Here is a 20030-nt window from a genome sequence, read left to right as displayed (position 1 = left end):
TTGCAGCATTTTCCATAGCGCTTGACGAGAGTACTGGTGTAACAGATACTGCATATTGTGCTGTCTTTATTCGTGGGGTTGATGGAGACATAAACATAACTGAGGAATTATTCGATTTATTACCTATGAAAGGCACAACAACCGGTCGGGACATTTTTAAAGAGCTTGAAGGTTGTATTAACACAGCAGGACTGCCATGGGATAAACTCGTGTCTGTGGCAACTGACGGTGCACCAGCAATGTGTTCTGAAAATGTTGGTGTTGTGGGCTTATTGAAAGCAAAACGAAAGCAGCTTTCTTTGTCGAGTCCTTTCAGTGCAATACACTGCATTCTGCATCAGGAGGTGCTGTGTAGCAAAAGTCTAAAAAGGAAAGAAGTTATGGACTTTGTTGTTAAGACGGTTCATTTTATACGGGCAAGAGGTCTTAACCATAGGCAGTTCACTTCTTTTTTTATCCGATATGGACACTGAATATGGAGACTTGCTGTATCATACCGAGGTCAGATGGTTGAGTCGGGGAAGCGTGTTGAAGAGATTTTTTGCTTTAAGACAGGAGATAGCGCTTTTTATGGCACTAAAAGATAACGACGCTCTCCAACTTTCTGACCCAGCTTTTCTATCTGATTTAGCGTTTCTAACAGATGTCACAGAACACCTCAACGCACTCAACTTGAAACTTCAGGGCCCAAAGCAGATGATTACGATGATGTATGACAGTGTCAAGGCATTCAGATGTAAGCTGCCTTTGTGGGCCAAACAGCTGAAGTCTAGCAATTTGGCACATTTCTCCGCTTTGCAGTCGATACGAGTTGAACCACAACACCTCAGTTATTACTCAGATATCATTTCTCAATTACTGCAAGAGTTTGATCGACGTTTTCATGAGTTCCGGGATCTTGAACCTGAATTTGCACTCTTTGCCGCTCCGTTTGCGGTAGACGTCGCTTGTGTTTCAGAAGATCTGCAGATGGAGATTGTGGACTTGCAGTGCGACACTGTTCTTAAACAGAAGTATATGGACATTGGTGTTCCAGATTTCTACAAGTTTGTCTCTCAAGAAAAGTTTCCAAAACTTGTTAATGCCGCTGCCAGGACCATGACCATGTTTGGCAGTACGTATGTATGTGAACAGTTCTTCTCTTCAATGAAGATTAACAAATCAGCGTTACGGTCAAGACTTACGGATGAACATCTTCGTGCAACATTGCGATTGGCTAACGCGCATGATATTAAGCCCAATATTGACGTTCTTGTGTCTGCCAAACGCTGCCAACTGAGCTGCCAGACTGCATTTAGCGACACTTAAAGTAGAAAACTAGATTGTGTAAACTCACAAATTTCCGGGAAGTTTAAACCTAGCGGTATTATTATACTAATGTTATAGTAGTTCAAATATAAAATTGATGATTCGATCTTCGGGGAATGCCCCCAACTGTAATTTGCATTGTTTGATCTACATCTACAGTATACCTTTTCTTGTAAACCTCCAATAAAAATTATTGAAACACAAATAACAACAATTTTGTATGGTATCAAATTTTTTCTGTAATGCAGCCCTTCAACTTCCAATTTTTTCATTATGCGGCCCATCCACCCAGCTGAGCTTGAGACCCCCTGCTCTAGAGGCTCTGGCTGTCACTGCATGGTGGGCTGTGGTTGTCACTTATCAGACCCTCCAATCTACCTACCAACTCTCATCCATTGAATTGGTTGCTATGGTTACTTCTGGGAAGATGTGGAGTCGAAAATTTAGCAGGTAACATTGTCCATAGCAACCAATCAGATCACTTCTTTAAATTTCAAACCTGTCTTAGAAAAATAAAACCAGGAATCTGATTGGTTGCTATGGACAACTCCTCCATGTCTTTTCTATACTAATATTTCTCTATAAAGCAGGGGCCCTGTAGGTAAGGGGGAGGGGGCACTGTCACATTAACTACTTCCCGCAAAATGATGTGTCTGGTACGTCGGTATTGCAAGTAACTTACTGCAGTCCTATGTACCAAGCATGTCAGGACTTTAAGCTGTCGCTGTGTAAAGCGACACAGTGACAGAACCGGCAACTCAGCTCTAAAGCAGAGTTGCCGGGCAGGAGATGCTGGCATGGGATCAATCAGAATGGTCCGGTGCCGGCGAGCGCTGTGATTGGCCAGTCTGTACTGACTAGCCAAACAAAACGCAGACGTATTGTTTTCCCAGCATCTCCTGCTCTGTGAGGGCTCAACTGTGTCCTGGAGCCTGACAGAGCCAGATGCTGTGTAGATAGATAAAAATGTACATAAAGCCGGCGATCAGTCCCCTCACCAGCTGATAAAACACTACAACCACCATCATCTGGTGATCAGTGTCATCAGACCTGTCCTCAGTCCTGTCACCGCCTCTCATCAGACCTATCATCGCCTCTCATCAGACCTGTCATCGCATGTCATCAGACCTGTCATCAGACCTGTCATCACCTGTCATCAGACCTGTCATCGCCTGTCATCAGACCTGTCATCGCCTGTCATCACCTGTCATCAGACCTGTCATCGCCTGTCATCAGACCTGTCATCAGACCTGTCATCGCCTGTCATCAGAGCTGTCATCGCTTGTCATCTCCAGTTAGAAATATAAAATATGGCCCAAAGGCTTTACACCACTGATGTGACAAACCAAATGTTATTCTCAGATACAGACTCAGCAGGTGAAGGTGAAGCAGTTTGCAATTTCATCTGAATCTAGAGAAACTAACTCTGAACCCCCCGTCAGCGCGGATGAGTCGCAGGTCCTGCTATGCCCAGATTATCACGGGTAGCTGCAGATAATTATAGCCCCCCAAGTGCCTGATTTTACAGCCTCCTCAGGGATCAATTTGATGCCACAGGGTTCGAGGCCATTGATTTTTTTCCATTTTTTTTTCTGACTCCCTAATAAATTTGATGGTTGAGCAGACAAATATCTATGCTGCTCCGTTTATCTCCCGTGACCCCCTACTATGCCAGAGGCCAAAATTGTACTCCAACAAATGCAGCAGAGCTGTATACATTCTGGGGCATCCTGTCAGGATACTTATCTAGCCAAGGCCTCATCATGGTTTCGCTCACTGGGGTCCTTTCCGTCACATTGAGCATTTTGCTTTGAAGGTGCCTCATGTGTTGGGCGGGAACCGAGAGATGCTGTGTGTGGACCTCCACATGCGGAGCACCAATGCTTATATTTGCATAATCCTGCAAATTTACAATGGCCTTCATTGAATAACCAGCATGCACCAGACCTGCGGACGGCCACTGACCCTTGAGGAAAAGGAGCTGATGAGCCACCATGTGGAACCGCCATGTGACTTATAAGCACTATAAATGCTATCCATGTAAATGAAAAGTTCCGAACAGCGTTCAGGGTGGTGCTGACCCATGACACAACCCATAACGGAAAAGGCCTGTATCCAATTATTCATGGTTTTGGCTACCCTGGGTTTTCAATCCTATGGTTTGCTATCAAGAACCCTTCTTTCCTTATCAATGGTGTGTTGGTCCACTGATACCGGGGACCATGTATTAACCCCTTAAGGACACAGCCTGTTTTCGCCTAATGGACCAGGCCAATTTTTCAAAACTAACATGTGTGACTTGATGTGGTAATAACTTCGGAATGCTTTCACCTATCCAAGCGATTCTGATAATGTTTTCTCGCGACACATTGGACTTTAAATTAGTGGTAAAATTTGGTCGATACATTCCGCGTTTATTTGTAAAAAACACAAAAATTTAGAGAAAATGTGTAAAAATTAGCATTTTTCGAAATTTAAATGTATCTGCTTGTAAGACAGATAGCAACACCACACAAAATAGTTACTAGTTAACTTCCCCCATATGTCTACATTAGATTGGCATCGTATTTTGAACATCCTTTTATTTTTCTAGGACGTTACAAAGCTTAGAACTTTAGCAGCAATTCCTCACAATTTCAAGAAAATTTCAAAAGGCTATTTTTTTAGGGACCAGTTCAGTTCTAAAGTGACTTTGAGGTGCCCATATATCAGAAAACCCCATAAAACTCCCCATTTTCAAAACCTAAACCCTCAAAGTATTAAAAATAGCTTTTAGAAAGTTTCTAAACCCTTTAGGGGCTTCACAGGAATTACAGCAAAGTGGAGGTGAAATTTACAAATGTAATTTTTTTTGCAGAAAATCAGTTTGAATCCATATTTTTCTGTAACACAGAAATTTTTACCAGAGAAACGCAACTGAATATTTATTGCCCAGATTCTGAAGTTGTTGGACTGAAGCACAGGCCTCAGAAGCAAAGGAGGACTTAGTCGATTTTGGGGCCTTCTTTTTCTTAGAATATATTTTAGGCACCATGTCAGGTTTGAAGAGGTCTTGTGGTGCCAAAACAGTAGAAACCCCCCAAAAGTGACCCCATTTTGGAAACTACCGAAGGGAAAGAGCGCCATTTGACTTTTGGAGTTCAAATTTAGCTGGAATGGTTTGCAGAGGCCATGTCGCATTTGCAAAGCCCCTGAGGGGACAAAACAGTGGAAACCCCCAAAAGTGACTTCATTTAGGAAACTACACCCCTCAAGGAACTTAACTAAGGGTATAGTTAGCATTTTGACCCCACAGGTTTTTTGCAGAATTTTTTGGAAATAGGCTGTGAAAATGAAAATCTACATTTTTTTCCGATTAAATGTAGCTAAACCTAATTTTTTTTCATTTCCACAAGGATTAAAGGAGAAAAGGCACCCCAACATTTATAAAGAAAATCCTCTTGAGCACAGCAATACCCCATATGTGGTTATAAACTACTATTTGGACACACGGCAGGGATTAGAAGGGAAGGAGCTCTATTTAGCATTCAGATTTTGCTGGATTGGTTTGCGGCACCCTGTCGCATTTGCAAAGCCCCTGAGGGCCCAAAACAGTGGAAACACCCCAAAAGTGACCCAATTTAGAAAACGACACCGCTCAAGGTACTCATCGAAGGGTATAATTACCATTTTGACTCACAGGTTTTTTGTCTGAATTTATTTGAATTAGGCCGTATTTACTGGTATTTCAATATATAATGTGGGGGCATGTGTATGATGTGAAGAGCAAATCAGTATAATAAAAGGTACATAAATAATACAATTAATAATTCATAGATGTGTGGTAAGCCTTGTAGCAATCCTTTATGCACAGACCCGTTTTTTCGGGGCAGGTGTCGCACTGATAAGTGGTGACCCTTCTTATGCCACTTTTGCTACACACTCTGCACCTCTTTTGGGATCTCCCCTTCTTTGCAGTTTGGGGAACGATGCCGGTAAAGTGTTGCCCTGGTACAATACGGGCGCCCTCACTTTCAGCAGATGTGTTTGGGCCCTCCCCAACCTGGTTTTCAAACACAAGCACCTTGATAATCTCCTCCTGAAAATTAAGGAATGACTCTGTCCGGCCTGCACATTTGCATAGCACGTAAGTGTGATACAATGCCATCTGTACCAATGGCACGGCCACCTTTTTGTACCACACCCTTGTCTTCCGCATTGCACAATACGGCTTCAGCACTTGATCTGAGAGATCAACCCCTCCCAAGTACTTATTATATATAGCCCACGATGCAATCTGGATTGTGGGTCACCGTGGTGGCACCTCGTACAGGGACAGGGGTGCTGCCGTTTCCATGTATTGTGGTCAAGAGAAGGACATCCCGCTTGTCCTTATACTTGACGAACAACATGTTCTCGCTGTATAATGCACCCCTTTTGACACGTTGCGCAATCAGAGTTTTAGAGCGGCCTCTCTGGTTTCTGCGCACCGTGCCACAGGCTGCAGTATTTCTGGTGGAGAGGCATTTAAATAGTGGGATGCTGATGTAGAAGTTATCCACGTAATGTTGGAGCTCCAAGAGGGGGGGGATTCTGGGGGTTCAATCCTGAAGTCCTTCCCTTCATAAACCCAAAACCTGAGCTGCTCTAGCTCAGTTTGTACATTTTTATCCCATACCTTGCCCTCTTACTGGGTAGGTATTGGCGGAATTTTAGCCTGCCCATAAAATGTACTAGGGACCAATATTTTTCAGGTAATCCAGGATCTGTCAGCATGCATCTGATCATTTCCGTCAGAGTTCTGTTCTTCCTTTCTGCTGCCCCCATTTGTCCCTTTAAATCTGCCGTTCCAATTATCTGCACGTGGATCAGAGATTGTGGTTTTGACCTTTTGTTTAGTCCCTTTTGGAAATGGTTTCTGCTGTTCTGCTTTCCATATTGTACAGTCCTTCTTTAGGTGTCCCTGTTTGTTGCACCTGAAACATTCTCTTCTTTCCTTATTTTGATATTTTGTCTCTGTAGCTTTAACCCCTTCCTGCCACAGCCAGTTTTGGATCAAATGACAGAGCCTCATTTTTATAATCTGACGTGTCACTTTATGTGGTAATAACTCCGGAATGTTTTTACCTATCCAAGCGATTCTGAGATTGTTTTCTTGTGACATATTGTACTTTATGTTAGTGAAAAAATTAAATGTTTTTGTGAAAAACACAAAAATTTAGAGAAAAATTGCAAAAATTTGATTTTTCTAAAGTCAAATGTATCTGCTGGTAAGACAGATAGTAATACCACACAAAATAGTCATTAGTCAACATTTCCCATATTTCCCCTGACGAAGCATTTGCGAAACGCGCGTTGGGTTCAGCAGTGGACCCCCGGTCTTTGATCTCCCGGCTATTCCCGTACTCTGCAGGTGTATGTATATTGCTGTTCATATGTCATTATCTTGATTGTATTCACATTTATTTTTTGGTATATGCCTATCTGTGCAAAAGTTTTATACTTATTGCCTGCTTGAAAACTACTTAGACACTTTAGCATTTTTGGGGGATCATTTTTCCGGATTACTATTTGGTTGTCCTGCTGCGCTAGTGTTCTGATTCCATCTTTGATTTTGCGAGGGTTACGCTATTTTAATATGTTCTATGTTGTCTGCTTGCATTTGTCTATTTGAGTTTAATAAAGGATTTTTTGTATTTCTTCAATTATTTGGTCGTGACTGTTCTTTTCTTTTTTGGTCTAAGTTATTAGTCACTAGGACCACTGATATATTTGGGTTTATTGCTCAGTTGGCTAAACATTTCCCTTATGTCTACTTTATGTTTGCATCATTTTTTAAACATCCCTTTATTTTTCTGGGACATTACAAGGCTTATAAATTTAGCAGCAATTTCTCACATTTTCAAGAATATGTCAAAAGCCTATTTTTTTAGGGAACAGAACGGATCTGAAGTGGCTTTAAGGGGCCTTATATATTATGAACCCCTACAAATCACCCCATTTTAAAAACTGCACCCCTTAAAGTATTCAAAACAGCATTTAGAAAGTTTCTTAACCCTTTATGCGTTTCACAGGAATTAAAGCAATGTGGAAGGGAAATTTGCAAATTCCATTTTTTTTGGGCAGAAATGCCATTTTAATCGATTTTTCCTGTAAGACTGAAGGTTTTTACCAGAGAAACACAACGGAATATTTATTGCCCTGATTCTGCAGTTTTTAGAAACATCCCACATGTGGCCCTAGTGGGGTACTGGACTGAAACACCGGCCTCAGCAGAAAAGGAGCACCCAGTGGATTTTAGGGCCTTCCTTTTCTTAAATTATATTTCAGGCACCATGTCAGGTTAGAAGAGGTCTTGTGATGCCAAAACAAAGGAAACACCCCAAAAAAGACCCCATTTTGGAAACTACACCCATTGAGGAATTCATCTAGGGGTGCAGTGAGCATTTTGACCACACAGGTTTTTGCTGAATTTATTAGAATTGGGATGTGAAAATAAAAAAATTGACATTTTTTTTTGAGAAAAGTTGTAGTTCTAGCCCAAAATTTTGCATTTTCACAAGGACTAGAGGAGAAAAGCACCTCAACGTTTGTAAAGCATTCTCTCCAGGGTAAGGCAATGGCTCTAAAGGGAAGGAGCGCCATTTAGTATTTGGAGTGGAGATTTTACAAGATTCGTTTTTTGACACCATGTTGCATTGAGCTATAGTATCAGTACAGTGGAACCCCAAAAAACTTACCCCATTTTGGAAACTACATCCCTCAAGGAATTCATCTAGAAGGTAGTGAGCATTTTGACCCCACAAGTGTTTTGCAAAAATTAGTACACAATAGATGTTGCAGATTGAATATTGCCCTTTTCCACAGATATGCCACTTCAGTGCCCAATGTGTTGTGCCCAGCTTGTACCATCGTAGACGCACACCCCATAAATAGTTAAGCAGGTTCTCCAGAATACAGTAATACCCCATATGTGGTCATAAATTGCCGTTTGGGCACACTGCCAGGCTCAGTTGGACCACCATTTGGCTTTTGAAGCGCAGATTTTGCTTGGTTTTACTGTTATTTCAATTTATAATGTAGGGACATTTGTAAGCTGGGCGGAGTACATCAGGGTATATGTAAGCTGTGTGGAGTACATCAGGGTATATGTAAACTGGGCGGAGTACATCAGGGTATATGTAAGCTGTGAGGAGTACATCAGAGTATATGTAAGCTGGGCGGAGAACATCAGGGTATATGTAAGCTGGGCGGAGTATATCAGAGTATATGTAAGCTATGTGGAGTACATCAGGGTATATGTAAGCTGTGCGGAGTACATCAGGGTATATGTAAGCTGGGCGGAGTACATCAGGGTATATGTAAGCTGGGTGGAGTAAATCAGGGTATATGTAAGCTGGGCGGAGTACATCAGGGTATATGTAAGCTGTGCGGAGTACATCAGGGTATATGTAAGCTGTGAGGAGTACATCAGGGTATATGTAAGCTGGGCGGAGTACATCAGGGTATATGTAAGCTGGGCGGAGTACATCAGGGTATATGTAAGCTGGGCGGAGTATATCAGAGTATATGTAAGCTATGTGGAGTACATCAGGGTATATGTAAGCTGTGCGGAGTACATCAGGGTATATGTAAGCTGGGCGGAGTACATCAGGGTATATGTAAGCTGGGTGGAGTACATCAGGGTATATGTAAGCTGGGCGGAGTACATCAGGGTATATGTAAGCTGTGCGGAGTACATCAGGGTATATGTAAGCTGTGAGGAGTACATCAGGGTATATGTAAGCTGGGCGGAGTACATCAGGGTATATGTAAGCTGGGCGGAGTACATCAGGGTATATGTAAGCTGTGAGGAGTACATCAGGGTATATGTAAACTGTGCGGAGTACATCAGGGTATATGTAAGCTGTGAGGAGTACATCAGGGTATATATAAGCTGGGCGGAGTACATCAGGGTATATGTAAGCTGGGCGGAGTACATCAGGGTATATGTAAGCTGGGTGGAGTACATCAGGGTATATGTAATCTGTGCGGAGTACATCAGGGTATATGTAATATGTGCGGAGTACATCAGGGTATATGTAAGCTGTGTGGAGTACATCAGGGTATATGTAAGCTCGGTGGAGTACATCAGGGTATATGTAAGGCAATTTTTTGTTGGTGTAACATGTACACTCAGGTTGGAATATTTTGATTATCTGATACCATCTTCCAATAAATTCTTAATCTTTCTACAGGTGTTATGGATACCTATGGTCCATTCGTCCAGTTCTATAGTGGAGGTTGTCTATGATGTTCAACTTTGGAAATTGTGGGCTTGTTCCCCCTTTCTCCTGTTGGTTATTACCACATGCGGGCCCTCTGTATGCATGGGAGTGTTACCTTATGTATACGCATTTATATACTTGTTTTTCTTTTCTATATATGGATTTGGCGTCTCGGTATGTCTTCAGCTTTCTCAAGGGGTAGGTATTGGTACTTTTATGCGTACCGGCTCTATTTTTATTCTTATATATGCCTATTGGTATATTCATTTATATATTGGTATGTCTGTATTTCTGCACGATATCATATCTATTTCATGTATATACTATATTTCTTTGTGTACCGACCTTATTTATATTTTTAGTATTACATGGAACTATGGGTGCACTAATTCATATATTTACATGCTCATGTTTATGCCCTATAGCATATTATATATATATTGAATATGCACAAATTCACTTGTTTTATGTTTTATGAAACAAATTCATTATGACATCATATTTACACATATGCACTTTATTCCACAAAATATTTATTATTGGATATGTAATGATGTAGTATATTTTTTTTACACATATGGATTTTAGGTCAATCCATGTTTATTGTTGGATATATTATTATGTATTAGACCATCTACATTGATGGATTTCAGGTTACTACATATTTATTATTTCATATATTGTTTTTATATCTGTACACAGATAAGTATATTTTTTCTCCTTTTATATAACACATTTTACAACGATCTGTATTTTGACACTTTCATATAGGTCCCTATTTTTGTCGATTTATACAGCACATTATACAATGATCCACATAAAAAATGTGTGTAAGACTTGTGTATGAGTAACAGCGGTTTTATGCTTTTCAGGTGCCGTCCTCATCTCTTCTCACATATTTTATTTCTTTTGTATTTTTCTCTTTTTATCACTGTCACGAGCACGCGTGTTCACTCACCTGTATTCGCTCTCTGTCTATTATCCTCACTTTATTTATTTATTCTTTTATTTTCAATACTTATGCATACACGAATATATATCTTTACCATTATGGTTTTTTATTGTAAATGAAAGTGAATTTTTAAAGTGTATGGTACTCTTTATATTGATATATATATATGCCTGTAAAGTATAGATTCTTATATTTGTGTTGGTGTATGCACATATATGTATTTATGTATATTCATATGTGATGTTTATGTGCGTGCTATAGGCGTCTAGAAAGTATGTATGAACTGCCTTGGGATATACCCTGGTATTCGGGATTATTTTAAACTTTGCCAGCTGTGTTTCATCGCTGAGACATGGTCTCTACTCCTTCGGGTTGAACTGTCTCAGCGATGTATACGGCATCCCTAGCTTGCATACGTCTATTGTCCCTTGTTTGGGCTTCTGGCATATTTGCCAGGCTCTAAGATGGCCACTGACCTCTCCCTACATAACAAGTATGGCCACGCCAGTCCCTCCCTTTAGCTCTTTTGTGGCGCGCACGCGCAGTGCGTACTCTGTTGCGGCTGATGTCTATGGGCATGACTTCCGGCGCTCGGATGAACGCCGGTGCGCATGCGCAACGGAGGCATAATGGCGTCCGCAAACACCAGTGCAGCTCCTTTCATCTGTCCACATCTCTGATCTCTGCAGCATGGTAGGTGTAACCTTGCCTGTGATTATAATGCCCATATGCTGTGCACACTTTGTGTCTATTGGACATTGACATAATCCCCTCCCTTTGTATCTCATACTTAACCCCTTCCCGACATGCGCCGTACATGTACGGCGCTGTCGGGAGGTGCTTCCCGCAAAGCGCCGTACATGTACGGCGCAGTGAATGTGCGGGCTCAGAAGCAGAGCCGGCACCATCACCGCGGGGTGACAGCTGTATTATACAGCTGGCACCCTCCTGTAACGGCCAGGACCGGAGCTACTCTCCGATCCGGCAGATTAACCCCTCAGATGCTGCGCTCAATAGAGCGCAGCATCTGATAGGTTTTCACCCGATCGGCAACCCAGTGATGCAATCGCTGGGTTGCTGTGGCAATCGGACGCCAGAAAATGGCGTCCGAGTCTGCCTTGTACGGGAGCCCATGAGGACCCGCCTTCGGCGTGCCCTCATAGGCTTGCTGTCAGTGAATAACTGACAGCGCTAATACACTGCACTTCGTATGTAGTGCAGTGTATTAGAGTAGCGATCGGGGCATCAGGCCCTCATGTCCCCTAGTGGGACAAGTCAGAAAAGTAAAAAAAAGATAATAAAAATGTGGTAAAACAATAAAAACACACACATTTCAAATAAAAATAAAGCTAAACTGACTTTTTTCCCATAGTTAGTCTTTTATTATGGGAAAAACCGTAAAAATTAAAAAAACTATACATAATTGGTATCGCCGCGTCCGTAACGACCCAAACTACAAAACTATTATGTAATTTATCCCGCACGGTGAACGCCGTAAAAAAAAAAAACATGAAAAACAACGCCAGAATCTTTGTTTTTAGGTCACATCTCCTTCCAAAAAATGCTATAAAAAGTGATCAAAAAGTCACATTTACTACAAAATAGTACTAATAAAAATGACAATCCGTCCCGCAAAAAATAATCCCTGACACAGTTTCGTGCACGCAAAAATAAAAAAGTTATGGGTCTTAGAATATGGCGACACAGAAAACAAATGATTTTATAAAAAAAGTGATTTTATTGTGCAAAAGCCGCAATACATAAAAAAAACTATATAAATTTGGTATCGCCGTAATCGTATCGACCCGCAGAATAAAGCGAACATGTAATTTAGGGCGCACTGTGGATGCCGATAAAAAAAACAATAAAAAACGATTCCAGAATTGCTTGTTTTTGGTAATTTCCTTTACCAAAAAATGAAATAAAAAGTGATCAAAAAGTCGTATGTGTTCTAAAATGGTACGAATAAAATCTACAGCCCGTCTCGCAAAAAACAAGCCCGCACACCGCTCAATCAACTGAAAAACAAAAAAGTTACGCCACTAGTAATGCGGTGATGAAAAAACATCTCAATGCGCAGGCCGGAGGGGAACATTCCTTCAGTTTCAGGGCCCTAGTATTTAGGAACTAGGAAAGGGAAGGGACATCGCACATCTGCTGGAAGCGAGGACGCCCGTATTATACCAGCGCAAAACTTTCCCAGTAATATTTCCCAAACTACGAAGGAGAAAAAGTCCCCAAAAGGTGCAGAGCGTTACAGAAGGGGAGTGAGAAAGAAAACCGTTTATCAGTGTGACACCGGCCTGCGCATAACGGATCGCTTCACATCGTACCACACATCTATGGATAATTGTATTATTTACCCCATTATTATATCCTCTTATTATGCCCTGATGTACTCCGCACAGATTACATATACCCTGATGTACTCCGCATAGCTTACATATACCCTGATGTACTCCACACAGCTTACATATACCCTGATATACTCCGCACAGATTACATATACCCTGATGTACTCCACCCAGCTTACATATACCCTGATGTACTCCGCACAGCTTACATATACCCTGATGTATTCCGCCCAGCTTACATATACCCTGATGTACTCCGCACAGATTACATATACCCTGATATACTCCGCACAGATTACATATGCCACCACATTATAAACTGAAATACCAGCAAAACCCCAAACAGAACTGTTACCAAGCAAAATCCATGCTCAAAATGGCGGTCTATTCCTTCTTAGCCCTACAGTGTGCCCAAACAGCAATTTATGGCCACAAGTAAGGCATTACCATACCCGGGAGAACCCGCTTAACAATTTATGGGGTAAGATTCTCTAGGGGCACAACATCTTGTGCGGTGAATGGGCAGATCAGTGGAAAAATAGAAGAGGCTGGACGCAGCTGCAGGCTTAAGGGAAGCCGACATGACCGTCCTGGTAGGGAAAGGGTTAATGTTATGAGGTGAGGGAAAGTTGAAGGAGCTGAAGGAGGGACGGGGAGGAGTTAAGGGGGGCGGGGGGGGGGCCGTTACTGCGCTTCCCGCTGTTTCTCGGCATTGAGCCGGAAGCAGCGGGAGGAGTAACACACACTAAGCAAAGCTCCCCGTTGCCCGGTTTTTTAGTAATGGCAGAGGCCCTGATTTTAGAGCGGCTGCGCGCCGCTGCTGTGCACCACGGTCCCGGATGGCTGGAGGAGACCGTGGCTGCATTAACGCGGATCCCGGACGCCGTTTCGCCACGTCGGGCACGGCGTTCGGGGTCTGTTGTAAGGGACAGGCTCCCCTCCCCCGGCCCCCCTACGAGCATGGCTATGGCGGCGGGGGGGGAGTCGGCAACAACCGCTCCTGCGCGGGGCAGGCAGAGAGCGGTGGCAGGGGTGACGGCGATGCAGGCTGTGTCGACCCGTCCCTCTCGGCGGTCCCGACCTCCAGAGCGCCTTAGTCCGGAGGTAGTCCCGCGGACACGGCGTCGCAGAGGGAGCCCGATCCCGGACGCTGCAGGCCAGGCAGCTGGGAGGACCGCCCCTTCCCAGGCCCTGCGTCCTGGCAGGAATCCCAGGCCGCGACGGGGTCCGGCGGTAAGCAGGGAGTCGCAGGCTGGGCTCCCTGTCACCCCTCCCCCATCAGATGGAAGAGGTCGAGAGCAAGGTACGGCCGCCCCGCATGGTGATGTTCCGGCCAGGGGGCAGGCTTCGTCAGGATCGTCTAGACGGACGACTAGATCTGCAGCGACGTCGAGGCAACAGGTCCGGTCGGAAGTCTGGGTCCCGGCGGTCGGGCGGCAGGTTGCCGGCCCATCAGTCAGCGCGTCCTCATCCCCTTTCCGAAGATGTCGTTGGGAGGGACAGTCGTCGGCGAGAGAAGAACTGGAGGAAGGTGAACTGGACGTGTATCGTCGAGGTCAGGATGGTCCGGCTGACGGGAACACAGCGCCTGTGCAGCCCGGTGAGTGTATAACTCCATTATTGTCTTATCCAGCGATTTTTATGTCGGGTGTCGGCGGGGGGGCTGCTAGCATAGCATCGGGGGCCGGTAGTGGCGCGGGCGGACGCGACGGAGCGGGTTTGGCAGATTTAGTGGGTTGCTTACGGGAGCTGGTGGGGCGCCTGGATAGGGCCGCGGCGCCGGTAGTAACGGAAGTGTCCCCTGCGGTAGTTTGGGAAGGCCCCAGGGACGTGGGATCGTTGCAGGCGCGTCCTGTGGTGGCGGTTAGAGAGGCGGTCGCGGTGTCGGTGCAGACTGAGGCACAGAAGGACGGCGATCGAGTGCGCATGGACGATCGTGCTCGGGGGGAGGTGTATGTTTGTTTTGAGGGTCCGTTGGGGGCGCATTTAAAGCAGGAGGTGCGTGATCGGATCTGGAAAGATGAATATGTTGAAATTTTTTCTCTCTTGCCGCTGGCTAAATTTAATTTGGATAAGAGCAAGCGGGATGAGAGTAAAAAGGACGAGGAGGAACGGCGGCGGTATAGGCTTATCCCGCAGACGTTCGTTAATTGGTCGCAGGCGTTCGCCATATTGGCTAGTGTGATAGGGGAAAAGGCGCCGGAAAATTGTTCGGCGTTATTTTGTTATTTTGATGCTATTGGGGAGGCTCATAGGGCGTATGGGGGTCAGGCGTGGCTGCGATATGATGAGCAATTCCGTCAGCGGAAGGCGGTTCGGCCGGCGATTCGGTGGGACCAGAAGGATATTGCTCTCTGGTTACGGGTTACGGCTCCGGTTAGGCAGCCCTTTCCCGGGAGCGGTGGCCAGGGAGGCCAGTCTAGTCAGAGTGGACCAAGCGGCGGGGGAAAGGCGGGGTTTTGCTGGCAATTCAATGAAGGCCAGTGCAAGCTTGGGGCCACGTGCAAGTTCAAGCACGTGTGCTCCGAGTGTAATGGTGCATCACACGGGGCGGCAAAATGTCTGCGGAAAAAGAGGTCAGGGAACCAGCACGGGGCTGGTCAAGGGGGTGTCGCCGGTGAGGGTGGAAAGGATGGCCCCTTATCTAAGTGAGTATCCGGATAGGGCGGCAGCTAAGTTGCTTTATGAAGGGTTTAGTGTTGGTTTTGTTATTCCTCCGCCTCCTTATGAGGTTCCGGTTACGCGGAGAAATTTAAAATCGGCTTACTTGCATGCGGAAGTCGTGTCGGAAAAGTTGTTAAAAGAAGTTTCGTTGGGGCGCATGTCGGGGCCATTTGTGGAGTCGCCGGTGAAAGATTTAGTTGTGTCCCCGTTGGGTATTGTCCCTAAACGCGAGCCCGGAAAGTTTCGTTTGATTCAACATTTATCGTATCCCAAAGGTTCGTCGGTAAATGACGGGATTGATCACGAGTTGTGTTCCGTAGTTTATACCTCATTCGATAAGGCGGTGGGGTTAGTGCGGGCTGCGGGTCCGGGGGCGCTGCTAGCAAAAACCGACATCGAGGCGGCGTTCAGGTTGTTGCCGGTTCATCCAGAAAGCCAACGGCTGTTGGGTTGTTTTTGGAATGGGGCCTTTTACGTGGATCGGTGCCTTCCGATGGGGTGTTCTCTTTCTTGTGCATACTTCGAGGCGTTTAGTAGCTTCGTGGAGTGGGTAACGAGGGGAGTATCCGGGGTCGATTCGTTGATCCATTACTTAGATGATTTTTTGTGCGTTGGCCCGGGGGGTTCGCCGGTTTGCGGTAACTTGCTTCATGCCCTGCAGAAGGTGGCGAGGGATTTTGGGATCCCTTTGGCGCCGGAAAAAACGGAGGGCCCGGTAGCGACGATTTGTTTCTTGGGAATCGAAATTGACTCGGTGGCAATGGAGTGTCGGCTCCCGGCGGATAAGTTGGGTGCTTTGAGGCTGGAGGTGCGACGGGCTTGTAGAAGGAAGAAAATGTCGCTGAGGGAGCTTCAGTCGCTGCTGGGGAAGTTGAATGTCGCCTGCCGGATTATGCCGATGGGGAGGGTGTTTGGGAGAAGGTTGGCGGCGGCAACGGCGGGAGTGCGGGCGCCGCATCATTTTGTGAGGCTCAAGGAGGAGCACCGAGCTGATCTTCAGGTTTGGGATGACTTCTTGGGCCAGTACAATGGTCGCTCGCTATGGATGGCCCCAGCGCAGGATACGAGTGATCTGAATATTTTCACGGATGCGGCTGGGGCGGGTGGCTTTGGAGCTTACGGGGGAGGTCCGTGGTGCGCAGGTCAATGGCCGGCTAGCTGGGTGTCCAGTGGATTGACGCGGAATCTGGCCCTGCTCGAGCTGTTTCCCATCGTGGTGGCGGCTACCATTTGGGGGGACAGGCTCAGGGATAAGAAGGTCCGTTTTTACTGCGACAACATGGGGGTGGTGCTTGCCATTAATAACATCACGGCGTCCTCTCCTCCGGTAGTTCAATTGTTGCGACATTTAGTGTTGGTGTGTTTGTCGTTGAACGCGTGGGTGGTGGCGGTGCATGTCCCGGGTGTACGGAATTGTGTTGCTGATGCTCTTTCTCGCTCGCAGTGGGACCGGTTTCGGCAATTGGCTCCGGGAGCGGAACGTCTCGGTTTGGCTTGTCCGGATCATCTATGGGATCTGGTATCGGTCCCGTAGAGCAGCTGTTACAAAGGTCTTTGGCGCGCACGACGTGGAGAGCTTATGCTGCTTGTTGGAGGCAGTGGGAGGAGTGGGTAAGAGAGTTGGGTGATGTCAATACGGATAGAGACAGGTTGGTGGCACTTTTGTATTGGTTAGGGGATGCCTGGGAGGGGGGGTTTTCAGTAGCGAAGGTGAACCGGTTTATATCCGCGGTGGCGTTTGGGCTTAAGTTGCGTGGCTTGCGGGATGTATCGAAGGAATTTCTGGTATCGCAGGCTTTGAAGGGGTTGCGCAGAGGTAGGTGGGAGGCGGATAGTAGAAGGCCGGTGTCGTTTGCTTTGCTGGGCTTGTTGGGCGGTTCATTGGCATCGGTATGTCGTTCTTCAGATGAAATGGATTTGTTTCGGTTGGCTTTCTCGTTGGCGTTCTTCGGAGCATTTAGAATAGGTGAGTTGGTGTCGCCAAGTACTAAACAGGCAGGGGGGCTGAGATCTGGGGAGGTGAGCCTTTTTGCAGATCGGTTAGAGGTATGGTTGCGTAGATCAAAAACTGACCAATTAGGGAAGGGAAAACTGATAGTTTTGTTCGCTCTCCCGGGGTCGGTCATGTGCCCAGTAGAGTGCATGCGGGGTTTTACAAAAAACAGGGGGTCTCCAGATTTGCCTTTGTTACGTCATGTGGACGGGTCGTTCTTGTCCAGGTTTCAGTTTGGAGCTGTTTTTAAAAAATGTTTGACGGCGGTTGGGGTTGCGGCAGGCTCATATTCATCTCATTCCTTCCGGATTGGCGCAGCAACGGAAGCAGGGCGCTGGGGGTTGGATGATGAGGGGGTGAGGCGTATTGGTCGTTGGGAGTCTAAAAGGTTTAAGTCCTATGTCCGCCACCATATGTTGTAATTTTGTTGTTTATGCTTGCAAATGTTATATGGTGGTGCCTAACTGTGTTTTCCGTTTCAGATTCGCCTCCTTGTCTGGTGTGGTTGATGGGTCATTCGTACGTGCACTGGGGGGCTTTGAGGGCGGACGTCCGCCCGGATGGTCGCCAGTTGCGCATTCCGCGACAGGATGCGGTTGTGCATTGGCTGGGGTTTAGAGGTATGTCGTGGAACAGGGTGTTGGCGGAATTCCAGACATATGTGCGGCTTGATAGGGTTCCGGAGGTTTTAGTGTTGCACGTGGGTGGGAATGACTTAGGAGTCCGCCCTTTTCGTGAGTTGGTGCGGGATATCAAACATGATTTGTTGTGTTTGTGGGTATCTTATCCCAAGTTGGTGGTAGTGTGGTCGGACATAGTCCCAAGGAAGCATTGGCGGTTAGCTAGATCGGTGGAGAGAGTCAATAAGGCTCGGATAAAAGTTAACCGGGCGGTGTCCCGTTTCGTGGCGAAGAACGGGGGCATTTGCGTGAGGCATAGGGATTTGGAGTCAGGATTGGGGAATTTCTGGAGGAGTGACGGGGTTCATCTGACCGAGGTTGGCATTGATATTTGGAGCTTGGCTATAGCAGAAGGCATAGAAAGGGCGGTGGTGGTGTGGAGGAACTCACAGGCTTAAGGTGGTCAAGGCCTGTTTCGCGGTGGCGGGGGGAGTCCTTGAGGCCAGTCAGTACAAAATGGTGGGGGGGTCGCATCGGGGGTATGCGTCCCCCAAAAAAGGTACATGGTTGAAGACTTCATCGGGTGTTATCCCTTTGAAGTGGTCTTCTGGTAGAAGGTATGTCACTTGAAGGCTTCATCGGGTGTTATCCCTTTGAAGTGGACTTCTAGTGGTCGGTATATCACTTGAGGGCTTCATCGGGTGTTATCCCCTTGAAGTGGACTTCTAGTGGTTGGAGCCATCTGCAGAGGTGAACGGTGCTTCCGAGCTGGTTTACGGCTGGAGGTAATTAGTGGTTTGCAGATGGCTAATTCGGTGTGTTCTTGAAAGGAACATCTGAAGGGGCTTCAAGGACTTCCTCTGCTCGGGTTAATGTTAACGTTTAATTGTTATTTATGATTCTGACCCATGTTGGGTCATGTGAATTATTAGGAGGAATTCTCCGGTGGATTCCTAACTAGTTATCCGAATGTTTCGGATTTAAATTGTTTTTATAAAACTGTGAAATTAATAAACGGCTGCTGTGGCCATTTCACATCCAACCTCGGTGTCATGTGTCGTTACTAAATGGGGGTGGGGGATAGTATGGTTTAAGGTTAACACACGACTCTACCTAGGCAGGTCAAGAAGAGGCTGGACGCAGCTGCAGGCTTAAGGGAAGCCGACATGACCGTCCTGGTAGGGAAAGGGTTAATGTTATGAGGTGAGGGAAAGTTGAAGGAGCTGAAGGAGGGACGGGGAGGAGTTAAGGGGGGCGGGGGGGGGGCCGTTACTGCGCTTCCCGCTGTTTCTCGGCATTGAGCCGGAAGCAGCGGGAGGAGTAACACACACTAAGCAAAGCTCCCACCCTCCCACCCTTGTTTCGTTACTCCTTAGGTCTTATGTACGTCTGTCTATGAGCGTTGTGTTTTATTTTGTGTGCTTATTTAACATGTTTTTCTTTTTTCCGGAGTAGGTTCTGTTGTCATGGCAGCTGGCGGGGGGAGTCCTTGAGGCCAGTCAGTACAAAATGGTGGGGGGGTCGCATCGGGGGTATGCGTCCCCCAAAAAAGGTACATGGTTGAAGACTTCATCGGGTGTTATCCCTTTGAAGTGGTCTTCTGGTAGAAGGTATGTCACTTGAAGGCTTCATCGGGTGTTATCCCTTTGAAGTGGACTTCTAGTGGTCGGTATATCACTTGAGGGCTTCATCGGGTGTTATCCCCTTGAAGTGGACTTCTAGTGGTTGGAGCCATCTGCAGAGGTGAACGGTGCTTCCGAGCTGGTTTACGGCTGGAGGTAATTAGTGGTTTGCAGATGGCTAATTCGGTGTGTTCTTGAAAGGAACATCTGAAGGGGCTTCAAGGACTTCCTCTGCTCGGGTTAATGTTAACGTTTAATTGTTATTTATGAT

Source organism: Rhinoderma darwinii (genome assembly GCF_050947455.1).
Source record: "Rhinoderma darwinii isolate aRhiDar2 chromosome 10 unlocalized genomic scaffold, aRhiDar2.hap1 SUPER_10_unloc_10, whole genome shotgun sequence".
NCBI lineage: Eukaryota > Metazoa > Chordata > Amphibia > Anura > Rhinodermatidae > Rhinoderma > Rhinoderma darwinii.
This window is presented reverse-complemented; position numbering follows the sequence as displayed.